The sequence below is a fragment of the Protopterus annectens genome, chromosome 3.part0 (assembly GCF_019279795.1).
Source record: "Protopterus annectens isolate FY-2018-M chromosome 3.part0, PAN1.0, whole genome shotgun sequence".
Lineage (NCBI taxonomy): Eukaryota > Metazoa > Chordata > Ceratodontiformes > Protopteridae > Protopterus > Protopterus annectens.
In genome coordinates this window covers 805,676,177-805,699,138 of record NC_056731.1, presented here as the reverse complement: position 1 = coordinate 805,699,138, position 22,962 = coordinate 805,676,177, and the positions used below count along the sequence as shown (strand labels likewise).

The window sequence follows — 22,962 nt, the reverse complement described above, 5'->3', positions numbered from 1 at the left end:
CAAATATCCAGTCTTCTTGGATACAAAAGTGTTGTTCACATGTACTACCACTGTATGTGTACTTTTCTGCTTTACCACTTAATCCCCGTTTTCCCCTACATCTTTAGAAAAAAAAGCACACCTCGATCCTTTGAAGTATTTACCCATTTGTTTCATGCAGCAGGTAAAATACACCAGGCATATATATTGCAACTGAGACATGGACTAAGGACATTACTGACCAACAATAGTAGAATGAATTGCTAATCAGATTTTTGTATGAGAACACAACATTGATTTGATAGCTGTAATGCAACAGCATGTGTACTGGTACTGCTTGCAACCGTCATTGGTAAATGAGAGTAATATTGCTTAACTAAAGCTTAAAACCATACTTTGCATACTTGCAATTTCCAGAACTACATAAGGTTGAACTCATGAATCACTCTTTTCACCTAGAGTGTTATTTCTCTGTTTGGACCCTTACAAAAAATTCTATTCAGACAGATTGCTAGAAAGAGTATTATTTAGAATGTTGATTAGTTCTGATGAATGTGTGTTCAATAAAATGGGCAACACTTGCATGTTTTTTTTTCTTTCCAGGAATTTGAGCAAGTGAGTGTGACAGAGTATTTGGGGAGTGTTGCAACTACCAGCAGAGGAGCATCATAACATGTCACTAGTGGTGACTATACAGAAGAAGAAGAAATTAAACTTACATAATAATACCGAACAAAATGTCCTTGAACCAACAGGAAATGGATGCGACTCTACATGACTATGAGGCACATTTATTTTGTATTTTGCTTTTGGCTCCATCACCATCTGAGACCATCAGGCCTTGCTTTCCTGATAGACACATTCATTTTGTTTGGTCCCCAAAGCAGAGGTGGCTGGTGAGAGGGATTGAAGATCTGAGGAAATCAGCCATCATCCTGAAAGGGGCTTGAACATTAATTTGGATACTTCTACATCCTTTTGCCTGCCAAGCACAGTGGTAGTGCTTATTTTGCTGAGCTCAGGTGCAGTATATTATTCCACACATGTACAATGCAGTACTAGAATACATATACGTCTTAATGGGCTCACACTCCTGAGCTCCTTGCGCTGAGGAATGTACCTAGGGGGTTTTTTCCAGGTTGCAGTCCTGCAGCAGGATCTCATCCTTCCACAGAGATGGGTTAGCTATCTTTTGCCACTTAGTCACTGCCTCCATGGCTGAATCCTTCACTGCCTAGACTACTGACTGAATGCCGGTAAGCTGGGAAATAGGCCCTATTCCTTTGTGCTGTGTATGCATGTTAACCATGAGACGCTTTTGGTTGAACAGGAATACAGAGCCACTCGAGCTGGGCCAAAGATTAATTATGCAGCAGCTGTGAGTTCTGTCATTTTGGAATGATTAGATGAGATGGAAATGAAAACTGTGAGAAAGAAACCTATTTTTCTGGAAAAAGTGGCAAATTCATTTACTGTTATGTTACCTTGTTGCATGCTGCAGCTGGAACAGAATCCTCCCTGATACAGACTGAGAACATACAGGGCTTTGTCTGCTAAACAAATGCCAGCAGCCCCTCTGAAGACGTCTTAACTCAGATTTGCTACAGTTTATCAAAGAAGGAAAAGTATGCTCACTACATTTAGATAGCAAAAGCCTGTCTTTGCAGAATGAAACAGTGCCACCTATATGAAGAGGGCAGAATATCTGCCTATATTTAACTTTTGCAAACCACAGAAAATCAGATTTAATTTCCTTTACCCAGATTTGAAAACAAAACTTCTACTACCAAAAATTATTTAGCACTCCAGCAAGGCTAAGGGAGGCATTAGCATTGTAGGGTTGTCCCCTTCAGAATCTGGAGCTCAACCGTCTTCGGTACAGAGGAAAAATTCATTGGACTTTCAAGCCCTGCAGTCCCCACTTCCAAATGACTACCTAAAATGACTGCTGATGCTATGGCTTTCCCATTCTCCATCCTGATAAACATGTCCATATCTGAAAAGTATATTCCTTTAATTTGGGGGAGGGGCTACATTATAGGAGGCACATCTATAGAGTTTAAAAACTGTAATCTAATTGCAGTCCTAGTCTCTGTCAAATATTCTGTGCAGTACCAAAACTCAAATCTACTCTACAAAACCCAACACAGATGCAGACCCTACGATAGTACAGCAACTGATCTGCATGATTTTACCACTGCAATCAACCAACACAGGAATAATGGCAAACTAGTATCAACCCTTTACTTAGATTTATCTCAAGTATTTGGCACCATATCCCATTAATATTTTTTGTGTGACCTCTCTTCTGCAGGTCTCTCTCACTGTTCTTTTTCTTGATCCCTTAACTACTTATTTCTCAAGGAGCAAGCAAGCCCCCCAAAACCCATTGTATCATCTGCTGGGTCAAAAACACAGCCTCTAGCTATATACATTGACAAAAAGTTGAAACCTTTTTATAATTTATACCCCTACATACTAAAAGATGTGGGATTTTTTTGTGCAAGATAGGACAAGTAGAATTTATCAATGACTTTTTGTTTATAACCATCGATGCCAAGGACCTCTTTTCAGTTATTCTCCACAATAGAGATCTGCAATGGTTTGAAGAAATGTTACTGGAGTTTGAATTTTTGCAACACTCAGATTTTAGGACTACCCTAGAAAGCATGGAATTAGTATTAAAAAACAATTTCATATATTTCCAGGGTGAGTTATACCATCAAATGGATGGGGTTGCTATGGATGAGGCATGCGCACCCATATATGCAAATATTGTCCTATTGTACTGGGAAAAACATTTCATTTTTGAGTCACAGTACAAAGATTACATCAGGATTTATTTCAGATTTTTGGACGATATTTTTATTTTGTGGAAAGGGTCCCCACAAAATATAGGTTTCATAGAATACATAAATAACACCACAGAATTTTTGAAGTTCACACATGAAACCAGAGTAATCAAAGTACATTATTTAGATGTGACCATTAAGAAGGACAATACTAATGGGAAATATATTTCAAAATTGTATAGAAAGGAATGTTTCTCAAACTCATATCTTTATTATGAAAGTAACCATCCTTACAAACAAAAGAAAAATATAGTGAAAGGACAAATGATACGGGCAGCTGGTATGACTTCTAATAAAGATGACTTGATGAAAGAACTGGATTATATTGAGGGAATGTTTTGTGAGAGGGGATACTCCGATAGCATGATTAAAACTATCAAAGAAGAAGTTCTAAGGAGATGGGGAAATAAATATATACCCTTATTAAACTATGACTGTAACAATAACAACAGAAACAAGGACCAAAGATCAGTTAAAAGTGACACAGATGGTATATATTTAGTGTTGACACAACCAAGATACAAAGGGGATTCAAAACATTGTGACAAAAAACTGGAAGATGTTTTCTATTATGCCCAACAAACCCAGGGTATTTTATAGACCACTAAAGTTTGGGTTCAGGAGAAATCCCAACCTAAAGGATGTTTTTGAAAGGGGAAATACAAAACCTGTGGGCACAATATTAAGAACATATAAATGTGGTATGTGTGGTCAATGCTCATTTATGTATAACCAAAACACATTTACATTGGATTCCCCAAAAGTCACATTTTACCCACAGGGATGTTTCAGCTGTCATACAAAAGTGGTGATTTATTTAGCCCATTGTAAGGTATGTGGTTTCTACTACGTGGGGAAGACCGAACGTACATTGAGGCAGAGGGTATATGAGCATCATATGATATAAACCAGAAAAAGGACACCAATGCTGTTTATAGACACTGTCTGCAGTGTCCCACTCCCCAAGCAGATTATAAGTTTTGGGCTATAGAGAAAGTTATTCAACAAGAAAGGGGAGGTGACTGGGAATCTAAGCTAGAATTTAGGGAACTTATTTGGCAATTACAACTTGATGCCTGTGTCCCCCCTGGATTGAATGACCACCTTTCATTAGCCCCAGCTCTTAAGTTAAGAAAAAACAGATACTAACATTAATATAGAACAACATCCGTTTCTTAAGTGTTTTTAAGTTTTTTTTTAAGTTTTTTATATATATGTGTATGTGTTATATGTGTATATATGTAAAATATAACGTGAAAATTTTGAATTTTTAAACATATTTTGAAGTTGGTGTTATCTTTTTAAAAAAATAGTAGGGTTTATGTAACAGCCAATCAGAGAGGTGCTGGGTGCTTTTAAATGGCTTTAGATTCAGTGTCAGGTGATTCTGAAGACGTTTTTGGTGTGCTAGAAATGAAAGCACTAAATCCTTTAACCTTGTATATTTTATTGGATATTAAAGTGTTGAATTTGATTGACTGGGAGTCCTTTATTGGTACTGGAGCAGCAACTGAAGTGAATATTTGGTTAATGTTCCTTTAATTTGGGGGGGGGGGGCTACATTATAGGAAGCACATCTACAGAATTTAATAACTGTATTCTAATTGCAGTCCTACTCTCTCTGTCTAAAGTTCTGTGCAGTACCAAAACTCAAATAATCTACGCTACAAAACCCAACACAGATGCAGGCCCTACCATAGTATAACAACTGATCTGCATGGTTTTACCAGTTCAATCAACCAACACAGGAATAATGGCAAACTAGTATCAACCCTTTACTTAGATTTAGCTGAAGTATTTGGCACCATATCCCATATACATCTTTTGTATGACCTCTCTTCTGCAGGTCTCTTTCGCTGCTCTTTTTCTTGATTCCTTAACTACTTATTTCTCAAGAGCAAGCAGTTAAATGTCAACAGAACCTATCATCCTTTCAACCAGTTACCACCTGTATCTCACAAGGTTATTCTGTTTTAGGACACTTTCTTTTTAATACTTTTATAAACAAGCTACATACCACCACCAATCAATACACTGAGGATTCCTCCCTTATATGCATAGCCCCAGCTACAGTCAGACTCCAGAAGATCACCTAAAACTTTCCCCTCTATTAAATCTTGGCAAAAAAATTTAACTTACTTAATCATAGCAAAACAAACTCATGCTTGTCACTCCTAAGCAATACCTCAACCAAAAACAATTTTCCAGTATAATTTCACCCAATACACTACAATTGAGGCAGTAACCCAAACCAGGCTGATAGGTGTCATAACTGACAGTCTGATATTTAATCATCACACATTGGAATTCATTAAAAAGGCTCATCAGTGACTGTGATCCCTGTACAAGACCAAACTATACCATACTAATGCTGTAAAGAAAACATTAGCCTCAACCCACTTAATTCCATCAGTCCTGTATGATTCCTACATTCTCAGAGGTCCTAAAACAATTGCAAGTGCTTGAACTACCTAACCTAATTAATGCATATAATCTTATTTTTTTCCTCCATAAAAATGCCTGTCACTAAAAGATACCTTCAACCCTACTCACTTAGTAGGCTCTTGCATTCAAGTGAAAAATTCTATGTTCATAAATAAGTCAAACAACTTAGCTGGGGGCTCATTGCTCTCTTACCAAATCTCTGAATTCTAGAATGCCACCCAGCAGAACTAAAAAAGACCGTAATGTCCTCAAGTTTTAAGCCTTTGCTTAAACAACTTCTCAACTCATCCTTGTTATGCTCATGCTCCTAACCTGGAGGAGATGTCCCTCATCTTCAGGTCTTACTGATCTTCCCTTCTGTGCTTCAGGTTACCTTCCTAAACTGAAATACCTCTACCTTTTATCCAGATTAATTATTCAGTCTAGTCATACACTCATGCAGCATAACTAATTACTGTCTCATATTCCACCTCTTTCACCATTGCTAATTAATGCATATCTGCAGATCTAGAAGTCATCCTCTATAATGACTATAACTCCTATGCAAAATCTTATTTTTCTGTCCACACTAACTACTTTCCCCACTTTGGCGTACATTAAGCCTGCTATTTCACTTTAACTGTTGTACTATATCATAGCTTTCTCTGCTAACTAAACCCTTTTTTTCTTAGCACACTTTCATCAAACCCTGTCGTGATGCATAAGCCCATATGTCTTAATCATGCATAGACTTGTCTCTGATGTGTACACTGTAAACTGAGATGTACAATCTACTGAATGGCTGTCAAAGTTTTTTTTTTTTTTGCTATGTACTTCTAGCATAGTAGCATAGTTACTTATGTAAATATACTTTTTGTTATTTATAAATGTACTTCTTGTTTATCAGATGTAGTGAAATTGTAAATGTCAGTTACTGAAACTTTTCTCCCCATGTCTCCTCTGAAAATGGACCTTGCTCAGTCAGACATTACCAGTAAAAAAAAAAAAAAAAAAAAAAAAAAAAATGAAATAAATAATGCTGGACTCCAGGCTTTGAGTCAACCCTCCCAGATCCGTTATCATTTGTTTAGAAAATGAGACACGTATAGCAGTCAAGTGGTGGTATTACTGCAGGCAACCAGAAATGTCGTAAGGATATTGTTAAATGAGCACTTTTGGTCTGTGATTTACATTTTTTTGGTTATATTACAGTTTGAAGAAAATGAGTGCCCTATAAGGTAGTACGGTATATAATTTTAAGAGATTAAGTCATATTGTGGTTAAAAATTGTAGTGTATTAGTATGTTTCTTTCTGTTTGCGTATGGGCAGTAAGCGTTTTGCTGGGGAAAGGTGAAACTGTTAACAAGACAGACTTTGTGCTTGTATGGGGCATAAAGGGATAAAGATTAATGTGGCATTAGGACAGGGGGATCAAAGTGCAAAAGTATTTTGAGAATGTGATTGGAATGTCATCTTAACTACCACATGTGAATCAAACTTGAATCATTTTTCATTTCTGTTACAAAAAGATTAAGGCATAATAGGATAGGAATGCTGGGTTATCTTACTGTCATTTTTATTTAGCCATTTGGCAAGAAACAATGTTTCAACCACTGTGCCTAAGGTGAGCACTGTCATTTCCCTCATGGTCCCATATATATTTTGTGGTGACACAAATATGTCCTGACTGAAATCATTGTTGTATAATTCATAATGAACGAGTTTATCACCACTGACATCCAGTGGGGGGGGGGGGTTGTGGGACCAAAGCTTTAACATCCCAAGATTGTATATCTGATGTGTGACCTCAGCGTGTAAGTGTAGGGGTATATAGGTAGATGTAAGAGCGTAATTCCTCATACTGTCTTACGCCAGCCCAAATGCATGTAGCTTATCTTTCAGGCTGTTTGTATTTTATTCATCGGTACCTTTGCTTCGAGTAAACAAATAAGTACCTTGTTTTCTAGATATCAGCTAGGAGGAGTAAGTCTGAGTGTGGTAGGCGAATTTCATACAAAGACTTGCATATCCAGTGTCTTTTCTGCTTTGGAGTGGAACACAACTACAAGGCCTGTTCCATTTGCACCTAAGATGATGTGATCTCATTTGTCCTCATTCAACACTTTTCTGGAGACCTAATGTCTTAAATGCTTGGCCCACTCCAAGATGGCAGATCCTACTTCCCCAGATGTACCACTACTGCTTATGAAGAAGCTTAAAAGGCCCAGGCCAGAAACTCAGTCAACTCTTTCTGATTGTGATTTACCCGCTGAGGTTTCAGAATCTGTGGTACGTCCAGCTCCTTCTCATATGAGCTCTACCAAGACCCCATCTGAGGCAATATGGTTTCAGAGACTCTTACAACTAAAGAACCAGCAGATAAAAGTGAGCCACCTATTATCTCAGAAGGTCCAGAGGGTATTCCCACATACTAGTTAGGGATGAGATCCCAGGTAAACTTATTGAGGTAGTTCAGGGGTCTGAACCATCACATTTAGTTAAGGTGGATGTAATGTCTAAGAAGAAACACCAAAAACTGAACATGTAAGTTCTTTCTCTTCTCCCCTTCCTTCTAGGGAGAAGGAATAGATAAACTTTTCTCCCATTATGGCCCTGAAGCCACCATCCTTTTCTTCCCAGTTCCCCACCAACACCCCTCAGAAAATTGCTGTGACTTCATCTCCTTCTGAAAATTAGGAGTCTTCTGATTCATATCATTCCATGGCATAGCAATATCAAATCCAATCCCCTGATGAACTCCCTTCAGTGAATGAAAACTCCCTTTCTCCTGACTCTGCTATGCAAGAAGCTTCTTTTGGAGATACAATATTAAACATGATGAAACATTCTGAGTGGGAGTCTGGCAGATTACAGAGGTTCAGAAAATATACTACAATCTCTTGGAAAAAGGCAGTCCCACCCCTTCTCCAGTTCCCCCCTTTCTTGAGGCCTTCCTGGATGCCTTTCAAGCCACATCTACAGCCCCTGACTCACAGCTTCATGCCTGCAAAAGGCCAGACAGATTTTATAAAGTGTAAAATAAAGAAGTTACAGAGTTCCACGACAGACTTAAACAAAAAGAAGTAAGCGCTTTCGCGATCTACCCAGATCGCTTCTTCAGACTGTATTATGATGTCAGACTATCTAACCAAGCATTTTAAAGCTTTAACTATTAGCACATTGCAGTTAATGATGAAGTCCTGACTTTTCATGAACGAAAGAGCTTGACTGGATTTGTCTGATACCATTTGCTGTATTATATTGTGTCTTGCTGTGACAACTTATTAAATTGTGGTATTTTTAACAGGTTGTACTTGGCAATTTATCACGAGGTTTGGCATTTTTATTTGGTTGTGATTTAACTCGTAGGCATACTGCTGGTTTTTAAATAATCCAGGTGTAAGTAACAAATAGGTAAGCACTTTAACTAGTTATACTAGCTTCATCAGACCATAGTAAAATCAAATTTCAAACCGTGATTAATATAGTAATGACATCACTCTAAAAATTCAAACTCTCCAATTACATCCCATGCATACATAGTAACATAGCAACCATGATTAGTTAAACCACTTCTTAAATGCACCCACACAGATATTAGCACTTCAGTCTCCTAGCTTTCAAGACTGGCTTAAGGGGCACATGATCATTTCAACCAGAGACTCTATTGGCTCGTAGTTTCAAAATCCATTGGACTTCAGCTCTCTCAGTGTCATTAACTATGTCCCCTGAACGCTTGCTTACTTTGATATTTTCCATAGTTAAAAACTTGAAAGCATGTCCCTCAAACTGCAGCATGTGTTTCGCTACCACACTCAAGGGGTTATTCTTTTGCACACAGTACGTTGACGTAGCTTATGGTTTGTCTTTCCAGCATAAAAAAAAAACTTTGCTCTGCATGCAATGTGCAAGGCATATCGAGTCTTTACTATTACAGTCACCTTGAATGTGAAATCAAAACTGCTTGTGTGTGTCTGGATGTGTAAACATATGATTCATCTGCAATTGAGCAAAAATTGCAGCTCCCACACTTCAAAGTTTCATATACCTCATCTTCCCTGGGATTCACTGCACATTTGGTTGGATAACACAACATTCTTTTAAGTGACTTCCTATTCCTATAGCAGAAGTGGGGGTGGGCTCCAACTATTCGTCCTATCTGTTCGTCTGTATGTAAGACTGACCAGCTCTTCTTAATAATATTCGTGATGGCTTTAAAATCACTACTGTATGAGATGGACATCCGTAATCTGTCCCTCTGATATTTATGTGGCCGTTCACCCTTATATGGTGATGAAAACTATGGTTTGGTCCTTGTATGTCTAAGGGAGACAGCCAACTGTACTCCCTCATTGGTTTCTTTCTCCTTATATCCCCTCGTACTAAGACTCAGCCCGAAATCATCCAAACCATAATTGAATTCTTCATCTATTGCATGAAGTTTAGATACCCTCAAGCACCGTTGTCTTGCGACATTCCAAAAAACATGAGGAGGGTGCATACTCGTCCTGTGGACATATGGATGATGGCACTCCTTATGATGGAGTTTAGTAGTGGTCCCACCCATTATGTAATCAAGAAACATGTACATCTAAGCACTCAGTATCACTTGCAGAGTACATCACGTAAACTTAAGAAAAGTTGTAGTCCCATGTAAATATTCTAGAAAATAATCCAATTCTATTACTGTACCAGTCCATAGAAAAAACACATCGCCGACAGTGACGATAGAAATATACATTTCTCTTAAACATTTTCGAAGTAGACACACACTTCTGTTGCCGTTATGCCATTACCATATTGGCATAACTATTGGCACAAGGTGTGCCCATAGCTACACCCTTGGTATGCACATAATAAATATCATCAAAAATTAATGCATTATGTTCTAGAATTGTCTCAAGGAACAGACAAATCCAGCTATCTCCATCTCGGTATAAGAACTGTGGTGGGTAAGGAAACACTTCAGCAGCTGAATTCCTCCCTGGTTAGGTATCACTGTAAATAGTGACTGCATGTCCAAAATAACCATTACATACTGAGCTGGAGCTCCTTCCTCACTCATGGATTCATATAAATCACTTACAAATGCTGGGCATCTTGTAATATGAACTTACATTCATTAATAACTGGTCTAAGCGTCCGCTGTGCATATATAGATAGTGGCTGTGTCAGCCACCCTGTCCCTGCAACAATAGGTCTAAAGGGTGATTTGTTGGGATGTTTATGTATTTTCGGCATACCTTGCAATATAGGGACTATTGGATTATCGACTATACAAAAATCATATAATTCTGAGGTGATAATATCACTGGCATGAGATTCCTGGAGCATGCGGGTTACTACGTCACACTCTACATAAATATCTTTAATGTCTATAACTTTGTAGGTCTCAACTTCACTCAACATCTCTTTCATAGTTAGAAAATAAAAGTCTCTGTCCATAACCACCAAAGTACTACCCTTATCTGCAGGTCTAATTACAATGGTGGAATCCGACTTAAGTTGTTCCAATGCTAATCGTTCATCATAGGACAAATTAACAAAGCTTTTCTTCCTGTTATTATCATGCACGAATTCAAAAATATCATGTTCATACATTTTACCAGACACTTCTAATACTGGTGAATTCTGTGGAACAAATAGGCAAGGTTTCCTAAGTGGTCTATTACTTTCAACTTGAGCACTATTATTTTACATTACTTTAAGCATTCTCTTCCTAACAAACAACCTCAAGTCCAAAATGGTCTCGGACAAATCAACTGGCTGTGCTGGAATAAAAGGGGGTTCCTTCTCAAGTCAAAGTAAACTTTGTCATACAGATCAACACAGAGGAAAAAGTGTGCATCACTGCATGAAATTTCGATAGTCGGGCACGTACCTTTTTTTTTTTTTTTACATTTGTTGACCGGGCTAGTCTAACTGGATGTATGTCCATTTTCAGTAGAGGCCCGGGGAGAAAAGCTCCATGTAAAAAACTACAGATACAGTTGCAACTACGGATACAGTTCACTTAGACAATACAGCTATTAACATAGCAACATAGTAATCATGAAAGATAACAAAACATTTTTTTTAAGACCAAACAATAGAAGATAAAAGATTATTTAGAAGGATGTGAGACATTCCTAAAGTACAAGTTGGATGTACATCTCAGAAGAAAAAAAGTATATTTACAAGGCAGGGGCACATTATTTAAAAGGCAGTGACATATTCATAAACTCCTAGCTGGCTACCGTAAGAATGACAGTTTACAGAAGGAAGATAGATTAAATTAATAATAATTTAAAATACCAAAAATAGAAATCAAAATAAGGTACAAAAAATAAATAAAGCAAAAAAATAAAGCTTTTTACGGCAGAAAGAAATCAAATACAACAATAGGAACAGACTCAGAAGAAATATAATGATATATATAACAAACAGTACTTATAAATAAGTAAAGAGGCACACGTAAAAAAACTTAACCACAACCAATATATGCCATAAACTTAGTTTACAGTTTTCATAGTGCATAGTGACTTATAAAGTGAGCTATGTAGAGAGTTATGTAAATAACAATGACATATTGCACATAAATAATGTTTTACCAATTTAGTGGATTAGGCTATGGGTTTGTTGTTCAGCAGTCAGATTGCGTGCGGGAAGAAGCTGTTATGGAATCTGGATGTCCTGCATCTAATGCTTCTGTAGTGCTTCCTTGTTGGCAGGAGTTTGAACAGTCCATAAACCGGATGATGTACAGTATATCCCTCAATAGCTTTTGGACCTTACCATAGCATCTGAGACAGACAGTTCAAAATAAGTTAAACAGTTCTTTGAAATGTTCCAAACTAATGATTGGTCATGGATTTCCACATCCTTTTTATCAAATGATATCCAACCTTGTCTGCTGGTTGCTTGTGCTTGGTCATCCCTCTGCTGTGAGATCGGTTGGTTGGCCATATGGGTAGGGGGTAGCTGCAGAAAAACCAACCCTTAGTATTAGCTACCCTTCACCTTATGACTGGCGTCTCATGAGATGGATGTGGAAGCTGTGGGGGTAAAACAGCAGCATTATCAGGGGCTGAGCTGGGTCCTAGATCAGTACTTGTTGAGCCACAGCATGATCAACATTGTGGACTCCCCTCATCTGAATGGGTTGTATTGAGCCAAGCGTACCCCCTTCATCAATGTCATTTATTGCTCTGGTACGATTATCATGAGTGTCTGCAGCTGTATTCCTGTGCCAGGCAAAAACTTGTTGTTTCTAAAGTCATGGATATCCTTATTCAATTTTTACCTTTTCTGTTGAAGAAGTTTACATTCAAACACATATACATTGTCAATGACCTCACTGAGGGCCGCATCTACTGTATCAGCGGACATGAGGTCATATAATTCCTCTTGCTGTTTCTTGATATTGTCAGCAAGTTCTAGTTCAATAGGACGAAAGTGAGTGATGAGGAGTTTAAGGTAGTTGAAGCTTGTGTCCAGATTAATCTCTTGCCACCTTGCTAGCAAATCTGGATATTGTGTTCCATATGTGGACATCTTAAGTAGTCTCAGCCCATGAGGTATAACCTCCACTTCTATACATGCCTCAAAATGTAGCTTTGGCAGTTATAACTTTTTAAAACGGTATAAATAATGTTCTAGAGCTTTAATTTTCTCTCAAAAACATAAAGGCTCATTCACCATAGATTCTTCATCACTCCCAGCTGTTGCTTCATAATGTAGTAGGGGATTATTGTCAACACAAGTAAATTTCTGTAGCCTCTTACTCCTTCTGTCAGCCATTGGAGCTGCAGGGTTATAGTCCAATTCCAGTTCACAAGTAAAACCCTCTGCCATGCTCCAATGGGGGAGAAAAAAACAATTGCAATGAAGAGAACAGACCCCCAAAGAATGAATGGTGCAGAACAGTACAAAATCCAGTAAAGAATGTGTATGTACCTGCACCAAAACACAGCACTTTGTTGAACTTGAGAGTAACACAACAGGAGCAAAAATAGAAATAAAATCAAAGGGTTTTACACTAATCAATAATCCAAGTGTAACAAATAGGTAAGCGCTTTCACTAGCTACACTAGTTTCATCAGATCACTGTAAAATCTAATTTCAAACAGTGATTAATATAGTAATGAAATCACTCTAAAAATTCAAGTTCTCCAATTACATCCCATGCATACATTGTAACATAATCATGATTAGTTAAAACACGTCTTAAAAGCACACACACACAGATATTAGCACTTCAGTCTTTTAGCTTTCAAGACTGGCTTAAGGGGGACATGATCATTTAAACCAGAGACTCTGTTGGCTCGTAGTTTCAAACTCCATTGGACTTCAGCTCTCTTAGTGTCATTAACTATGTCCCCTAACTGCTCAGTTGATTTGATATAATTAAAAACTTGAAAGCAGGTCCCTCAACCTGCAGAGTGTGTTTCGCTACCGCACTCGAGGGATTATTCTTTTGTGCACAATACAAGTGATCTCTAATACATTCACGTAGCTTATGGTTTGTCTTTCCAACATAAAAAACTTTGCACTGCATGCAATGTGCAAGGCATACCAAGTCTTTACTATTACAGTCACCCTGTGTGTGAAACCAAAACTGCTTGTGAGTGTCTAGATGTGTAAACACATTATTCATCTACAAATGAGCAAAAACTGCAGCTCCCACACTTCAAAGTTCATTATACCTCATCTTCCCTGGGAGTCGCTGCAGACTTGGTTGGATAATACAACAATCTTTTAAGTGACTTCCTATTCCTGTAGCAGAAGTGGGGGTGGGCTCCAACTATTCGTCCTATCTGTTCATCTGTATGTAAGACTGACCAGTTCTTCTTAATAATATTCCTAATGGCTTTAAAATCACTAATGTATGAGATGGGCATTCCTAACATGTCCCTCTGATGTTTCTGCGTCTGTTTACCCTTACATGGTGATGACAAATACGGTTTGGCTCTTGTATATGTAAGGGAGATGGCCAGCTGTACTCCCTTATTGATTATACTCCTTATATTCCCTCCTACTAAGACTCGGCCTCAAATCATCCAAACCTTAATTGAATTCATCATCTACTGTATGAAGTCTAGATACCCTCAAGCACTGTTGTCTAGCGACATTCCAAAAAACATGAGGGTATTGCAACACCGGAATCTAGGTCTAGCCTTGAAACATAAAGCAGTCTCTTGATTTTCCCTTTAGCAAACTTAAGCTGAGATTCATAAATGGCTGCTGTCAGTGGTAAGCCCTAAATTAGGTGGAAAACCACTGATTGATGCCCTTTCTGATTCTGAGACAGGCCTACCACAGTGATTCTCTAGTGGTCAGTAAGATCACCTCGACGTGCTGTTTACAAGGATACGCTAACTGCTAATAAGGCATTCCAGAGCAGAGGCCTGTATTAATTAGCCATGCGCTGTCCCCCCAGAAATGTATGTGGAAAGGGATTTACTCCCCCAAGCAATTCAGAAAATCGCTTTCATATGTAACTAGGAATAACTTCTTCTTATAATGGCGACACGATCCGTATTATCTTGGAAAATTAATGGTCTCTGCAAATAGGAAAGAGTAATGAAATATATTAAGAAATGCAGAGTGCAAAAAACAGTGCTACAAGGAGCACATTTGAAAAGAAGTGAGCTTGTGAATTTGATAAAGGATTTCGGGATGGATATTCTGCAGAGCATCAGAGACCGTGGAAAAGGGGAGTGACAGAAGATGAAAAAAAAGATAATGGTAGATTTTTGGGCAGTAAGAAGCTATTGGCAAGGAAGGAGGATTACGCTGGCATGTATATATATTACACCTAAAACTGCTGTTATAGAGCTTAAGAAAAAAGTTTGGGAGAAATAATCTGCTTCCAGCAGAGAATATTACTTATAGGTGTTGACTGGAATTTGATTTGCAACAGTGAGGATGCAGAAGGGAAATTTTAACAAAAGAATATAGATTTCTGAAGAAATTTATGCAAGATGTGAATTCAGTAGTAGGAACTAAATTTACCTATTACTCCCTAAGCTACAATAACTGAGCTAGACTTGACAGAAATAGTTTCACAGCATAACCATTTGATTGAAAGCTTTAACACAGTACAATAACTGTTTTAGATCTTGAGCGAATAACACCTAAGGTAAAAATGCAGGATAATGAAATAAAAATGAGAGACTGATGCTTTCCCCACATGTTAAAAAGTGAGACATTTAAGGAATGGGTAGTTTAATTTATTCAAGAGTTATTAGATAAGATAGAAATTTATTTGAATGTTGTAGCTAGTGAGTCGGATAAATGGAGGTGGAGTTTAAAAATTGGGCAGGAATAAAAGAAAAAGAAATATGGTTATGAAGGAAAAGGAATTATTTAGAGGCCTGCAAAGGTAAAAGTATTGCAGAATAAGGGGACTCTTACAGAACAAGAAGAGGTACAACTGTAGAGTACTAAAGAGAAAATAAGGGAGAATCTGGATAATATGCATGTGTTTGGAAAGATTGCTGTTAAGTAACTTATTTTTTTTTTGGTGATAACTCCAGAGCACAAAAACTTCTAGCATAACAAGTTAGGCAACAGGAGGTAGAAAGGGGTGTTGCTAAACTTGGGGAATTTATAACAAGAAAAATAACTAGACATCCCATAGAGTTATTGAAGACATTTTTATGAAAATCTGTATAAAGCAGAGAAAAGTGGAAATAAAAAAAGAACACAAATGGAAATATTTATGGAAGACTTAAGTATTCCAAGGATAGTGGTAGATGAGGCTCAACAATTAACAGTTAAGATAGGAGGAGATGAGATACAAATGGTGATGTTCAATCAGTCTGCAAGAAAGTCTCCAGAAATAGATGGTATTCCTGTGCACGTTTGGAAGCTAAGATGGAAGACAGTGATAATGATCTGGAAGGTTTTAACAGTATTTTAAAAGGAGGGAAGCACCAACCTCCTGGAAGAAAGCTGCGGTGGCTGTAATACCTAAAGATGGTAAAGACTCATCAGACCCAGCTTCTTGTAGGCTTGTTTCAGTTTTAAACTGTGGCTATAGTATGACAAATATGTTGCCAGAATTAATAAATATGGATCAGTGTGGTTTTGTGGAGGGGAGGCAAACATTTGACAATATTAATGGAACAGTGAAGATCCAGGGGGAAACAGTGTTAGAAAATACGTCTATTGTTTGTGGGTCTTGTTGCAGAGAAAAAATTCAACAGACTAAGTTAGGAGTCTGAATAGGGCAATGGAAGCATTTGCATTCCCTAATACAGTAACAAGGTTAATTAGGAGGGTATGTGAGGAATCAGAGGCAAAAATTAAAGTGGGACGGTTCCTCTCTGACAAGTTGTTCCTGAATAGAGGAACAAGGTGGCAGTGTTCTATTTCCTCTTTATTTGCTTTATATTTAGAGCCATTGGCAAAGAAAGTAAGGGACTCAGAAATTCTAGGAAATAATTGCTACGGTAATCAAGAAAAGGTGGCTTTATTTTCAAACAATATTGTTTTGTACCTGAAAAAAAAAACAAAAAAGGAGATCTCAGTATTGAAAAATTTGAGGTAGTTTCAACTCTTTTTGGGATATAAAATTGATGAAGATAAATCAAGCGCTATAGCATTAAACTATGTACCCATTCATGAATTGGTCCAGCAGTACCCATATTGATGAGAACACAGTAAAGTGAAGTATTTAGGAAGATGGATTAAAACTGATTCTGTTATGGCAACTAAGGATATGGGCAAAGAGACTAAACAAAAAATAATATATAAACTGAGAAACTGGAAACTCTTGTTATGGATTTAGATACCAAGATACAAACAATCAAAATGTTTTTAGTCCCTTTAGTTTTGTGTGTAGGTCAGGCATGTTTTTTATCAACTAGAAGATTGTGTGGACAGTGATCAATAAAGAGTTGAAGGAATTTATCTGAGAGGGGAAGAGGGCAAGGGTCGAGTGGGATAATTTGATCCTTCCAACAGATCTCTGTGGTTTATGTTTGCCTGATTTCAAATGATATTCTGTAGCTACACAGTTAAGGCTGATAAACGTAACACAAACAGAAAGCTATAAAATCAAAGTGGAAAGGAATGATGATGAAACAAGAGGATAAATGCAAGAAATAGAGTAGTATTTTGGATATAGATCCTTAAGGAGAGACTAACAGCACCCGTACAGTATATTATATTCATAAAGTAGCAGAAAGTATTCTAAGAACTAAACCAACAGGAGAATGGAGAAAGAAGATTCTGCTGCTAGGGATGACAGTAATTAGGGTTACAGTGAATATCCAAGAGGGGGCTGGAATTTACTGGGAACAAATAAGTAGAGTTAAAAAGATAATACAGTGGGAAAAGAACAAGAAGATATTTGTACTGAAGGCAAGAGACTGTCTTCCCTATCAGAAATTGATATCAGAGTATAGGCAAAGAGAAAGGGTTAGGGACCTGCTATGGTAGAGTTTTGAATCTAAAAACAGAAGCTGCTGTTAAAAAAGAGGTAAGATTGAGAATAGAGATTGGATAAGCAGTTCACAAGGAAACATATGTATGGCTCCCAATCATGCAACAAAGTCTAGAAGATTTAGGATTTTTGCTTAGGAGTGTTTGCATGGGTATTTTTATACCCCAAGCAGACTCCATAGCTTTTTTTCTTGAGTAGATGGCAAATGTTGAAGGTGTGATGGGAAGAAAGAGGTAAATAGGAGCATATGTTTTGAGGTTGTAATTAATTGGCAGACTTTAGAAATTCCCTGTAGAGTACTCTGTCAGAAATATTGGGCCAGCAAATGGATGTAACTAAGGAAATGATTTTTTGGAGTACATGATCTGAATTGTCTAGGCATAGTAAGGCCTTACTATGTTTAGCTCTGGTGGCTGCCAAAAAAGCAGTTACTAGAACATGGAATTCACAGTCTAAACAAACAGTATTTTAAGTATTGAATATTGTAACAGAGATAAAAAAATGGAAGTCTGATCTTTAGAAAATGGTAGGACCACATTACATAAAAAAAATTAAATTCTGGAAACAATACATGCAAAACAGTGATCTGATGTCAGTTTTCACTTTATCTTCACTCTTGTGTTCGGATCCAAACCCTTGGATCTGACTCTGCCATTGCAACAGCTTGTGACAACCAAAAAGCTCTCAAGCACCTTCTCTTACCCATAATGCATCTCTCCTGATTACCTCAGATCTTGTTTGCCACTTAACGAAGACATGGTCCTTCCAGCAGTTCCTGGGCAGTTAAGTGATTTTTAAAAGGTAAATGTTAAATCTCTCTCTTACATTTCCTTTAACTAATTTTTGGGCCTTTTTACCTAGTACACCTGTACCTCTTGGCTATCTGTAGTAGTCTTTTCCCTCCTTCTTCCTTTCAGTGATTGCCTGTACTTCTTCTTCATTTCTTCCCTGTACCATTGGTACCATTAAAAACTAACATCATTAGTAGTCTCTGCTTGTTACTTTCTTTCTAAATCGAAAAAAATAAATAAATAAAAAGGGAGGATTCTCCTTTATTGCTCTCTCTATCTCTCCCTGGATATGGCTGAAAAAATGGATAAGCCGTCTGGCTTTAAGAAGTACACCAAATGTGGTAAAAAAATTCCTTTAAGTGACTCGCATGGACCGTTTAGGCCCACAGCATCTGCAGCAGGAATGCAACATCTGTAGGGCGTTCAATCACAGGGCTCTCGTGGAATGCCACAACAAACTGATTTTGAAGGGTATGTTGCCCTCCTCCTTTGGGGAGGCCATTTCTAGCTCCGATAAAAAGCTAAAGAAGAAAGATTCTTCAAAATCAGAACTGTCTAGCCCAGCTTATTCTTTGTCCTTTAGATATTTGGACAAGGCAAGAAAAAAGGCCCTCTTTTGCTGCAAAGGTTCAGTCTGAGCAGTCTCCAGAAATTGCAAAAATGTTTAATCCTAAGGATTTTTTTTAGATCCGAAGACTTGTAGGACCCCCCCCCCCATTGGATGCAACAACTACAGGTCTGAGCCCATCTGCTCCTAAGGATGGTTCAGATCAGTTGCCGCTGGATGATAAGGGAAGCCCTTTCAAACTGATCATGTCATTGCCTAGAACTCGGTACTGTCCATCTGTTGACCTTGTTCCATCCAGAATACCTTCTCCCTTCCTAGAGAGACTGAAGTCACCTTTGGCATCGTCAACCTACTCAACCAGAAGCTGCACAGAAGTTGATCTGGAGAGTATGGTCAAGAAGATTCTCTGGGTGCAGGGCTTTGCAAGATCCCATTCAGTTCCTATCCCAAAGAGTCAGGAGTTCTGAACAGTTTCTCCTTCTTTTCAGATTCCTCCTCCGACCTCCCCTGGAGGCTTCGAAGCCTTCGGGTCTGACCTGTCCACTGTTGTCTGAGTCGGATTTGAAGTCCTTTCTTACCTTGACTCTGACTTCTGCTCTGAGCTCCTTGGTCCTCTCGGAGCCAGGGAGCTCACAGGCTCTTGGTGGACAAGTCAGGTGTGAGTTAGTGGAGTTGGCTCTGAAGTTTTCTTACCCGGTGCCACATCTTGAGGCATTGGCTCAGTTTAGCCCAGTTCCAGCTCCAGTGGCACTGTCTCCTGTAGTTGAACGTGCCCAGATCCAAAGGCATGGCGTTTCAGATTGGAAACCCTCTTCTTCCTGGGGTCAATCCACTTTCAAGGCTTTGGAGAGCGCTATGTCTGCCTCTGTAGCACAGACAGTGTCTACCCTGTCAGATCCTCAGTCTTCCACCTTGCAGATTCCACACACAGTGTGTCGATCCCCAGTCTACCTATTAGGGTTCCCCCTCTTCTTTCAGTACCTCCCCAGAAATCCCTACAAAGGAGGTTTCTAAGTAAAGGAAGTGTAAGAGGAAACACCTAGACTCCACAGAGGAGTCACTCACAGAGGATACTAACCTCAGTGAAGGTGAGGTATCCCCATGGTCACCTCCCAATGATGCTTCTTTCTGGGACATTATAGAGATTTTGAAACAGAGAGGTGGCTGGAAGCCCAGCAATCCCTCATCGGAGTCTCTGTATCTGGTGGCTTTTGGATCCTGTCCATCTACCTCCTGAGTGACCCGTCCCACCAATGAGCTCATCAAGTTGATCTCTCAATAGTTGTGGGAGGCTCCGGTCTCGGTTGAACCAACCTCCCGCAGACCTAATAAGATAATTACTGCTCCTAAGGATAAAAATGTTTGGTCAAGATGTGTTCTATTAGATGCCATGGTCATGGCGGCAGCCATGAAATAAGAACTTGTGGAAGAGAGTTCTACTGTCCATCCTCCTAATAAGGATTCTTGGATGATGGATAGATGTGGGAAGTGTGTGTTTTCTTCAGCGACCTTTGCCCTGAGGTCCCTGAATTGTCTTTCTCATTTTACCAGACTGCAGAAGGACCTGATCACGGAGCTCTCAGATACCCTCTCAGGAGCAGTGTCTAAACAGGTACAGGCTTCAGTCACCTAACAGCTGGCCACCCTACATTCCATTGCAAACTCCTCCATCCAGCTCATTTTGCATGCAGCTGAAGGAGTGAGTAGAGCTGCAGGTTCAGGTATTTCTATAAGGAGGCAAGGCTGGATGCGCTTGTATGACTTTGCTGAGCCCTTTAAATCTTTGTTCATCAATGCTCACTTTGACTGCACTTCCCTATCTGGCCCAAAAATTAGTGATACACTATCCAGGTGCGAGAAAGATGGGAAGACCCTTTCTGCCATGGGCATTCATTTTTCCACTCCCCAGAGACCATATTCAAAAAATCAGAGGAGCAATGGAAAAATGTGGTTCAGAAAATCACAAGGGTCTTTTCCTCATGCACATGGTGAAAGTTGCCCCTGGGGGTAGAGAAGGGAACAATGATGAAAGATGCCGCTCTCGGAGCAGAGAATCTCAGCATCAAGGGTCCAGTGATCCGTTCTTTGGGAAACCGTTTCAGTGCTCCTGAATGGAGGCCTGATTTCCCTTCCCTGGAGACAGTCGAGGGTCCGACTATCCCTGCAGTTGAGAAGCCCAGCTTGAAATAAAAGACAAATGGGTGCAGAGGATACTACATTCCCTTATCCCATCCACTGCCCCAAAACAAATGACTCCCAGATGTTCCACCCAGTCAAAGGGAGCAAGCGGCCATTCAGAAACAAAAGCTGCTAGTCAAGAGAGTTATCCAAGAAGCCCCACCAGACCAGAGAGGATCCAGTACTTACTCAGTGTTCTTTTTGGTACCAAAAAAGACAGGGAACTGGAGACCAATATTGGATCTCAGCAGATTAAACAAATCGGTTCAGCGATGCAAGTTTCTGATACTCATGGTTCTCCATTCTCCCTTTCTGGGGAAAAGGTGATTGGGTGTGCTCTGTAAACCTTCAAGATGCATACTACCACATAAAAATGTACAGGCAGTCCAGAAGTCATTTGTGCTTCAGGGTAGGAGCTAGTCACTACCAGTTTGGAGTACTACCATTTGGCCTCCAGAGTGTTCATGAAATGAGTGCCAGTAGTAGTGGCTCACATGAGACCACAAGGATTCCGAGTGTCTCCATATCTAGACGACTGGCTCATCACCACCCAGACCAGGCATCTACTTCTACACGCAAGAGACATTGTGCTTCAAACTTGTTCTTCATTAGGTATTACAGTAAATTATGAAAAGTCAAACTTAGACCCCTCTCAAGAATTGGACTTCATAGGAGCAAGCATAAACAACACAATCGAGATGGTTGCACACTTTCCGTCATCAAGAGTAGAGACTATAAGAGATCAAGTCAGAAAGTTAGTTCACAATCCAAGGGTATCTGCTCGAACAGTACTGAAAGCTTTGGGTTCTATGGTAGCAGCAATAATACTGGTTCTGCTAGTGAGATTCCACATGAGAGTATTGCAGTGGCTCCTAGCAGTACAGTGGTCCATGTCAACCACGATAAGGATTACCAACACTTGCAAAAGGTTTCTGTTGTGGTGGATTCACTCAGAACAGCTTACTCAAGGTCACCCCTTTGTCCCCCCATGCGCCAAGGCCACAATCACCACAGATGTTTCCCAGATAGGGTTGGGGGCACATTATCTGGGGAAAAACAGTCCAAGGCACATGGTCTTCCCAAGAGGCCAAGTCGCACATAAATGTCTTGGAGATGAGAGCGGTGCTATGAGTGTTACAAGCCTTTCAAAATGCTGTCACTTGTGGGACAGTAGTGATTCAGTCGGACAGCATGTCGGTAGTCTGGTACATCAACAAGCAAGGGAGAGCCACATCATACCCCCTGTGTTGAGAAGCTCTCAGAGTGTGGCAGTGGGCGATCTCATCCAGCCACTTTCTGGTAGTAGTGCACATTCTGTGAAAGCTGAACTTGATAGCAGGCAAGTTGAGCAGGTTCATCATCATGCCTCATAAATGGTCCCTCAATCAGAAGGTGGCGGAAGATATATTGTGCAAGTGAGGCCAGTCTTCCTGTGATCTCTTTGCAACCCCTGTGAACAACAAATGCAGTAACAACTTTGCCCTGATCCCCCCAGCGGGGGGAGCCCCCAAGGGATTCTCTTATGATTGGCCTCCTAGTCTGTTATGTCCCTTCCCCCAACCTCACTTATCTACAAATTTCTTCAGAAAGCAAGCAGGTTGAAGATCGAAGTAATCCTCATTGCCCTGTATTGGCCTCGACAAATCTGTTTTCCCTTTCTTTAGCCTCACCTGTGGAAGAAACCATGGATTCTGGATCCAATTCCTGACCTGTCACACCTGACAGGAAAGCCTCATTCA

The 22,962-nt window shown here is 39.3% G+C and overlaps 1 protein-coding gene across 2 annotated transcripts in view; it reads left to right on the top strand.

The window, feature by feature from the left end:
- The window catches only part of LOC122796566 (F-box/LRR-repeat protein 2-like), a 1,765,375-nt gene that overhangs the window by 1,699,760 nt on the left and 42,653 nt on the right, over positions 1 to 22,962 (top strand). The window lies entirely within an intron of this gene.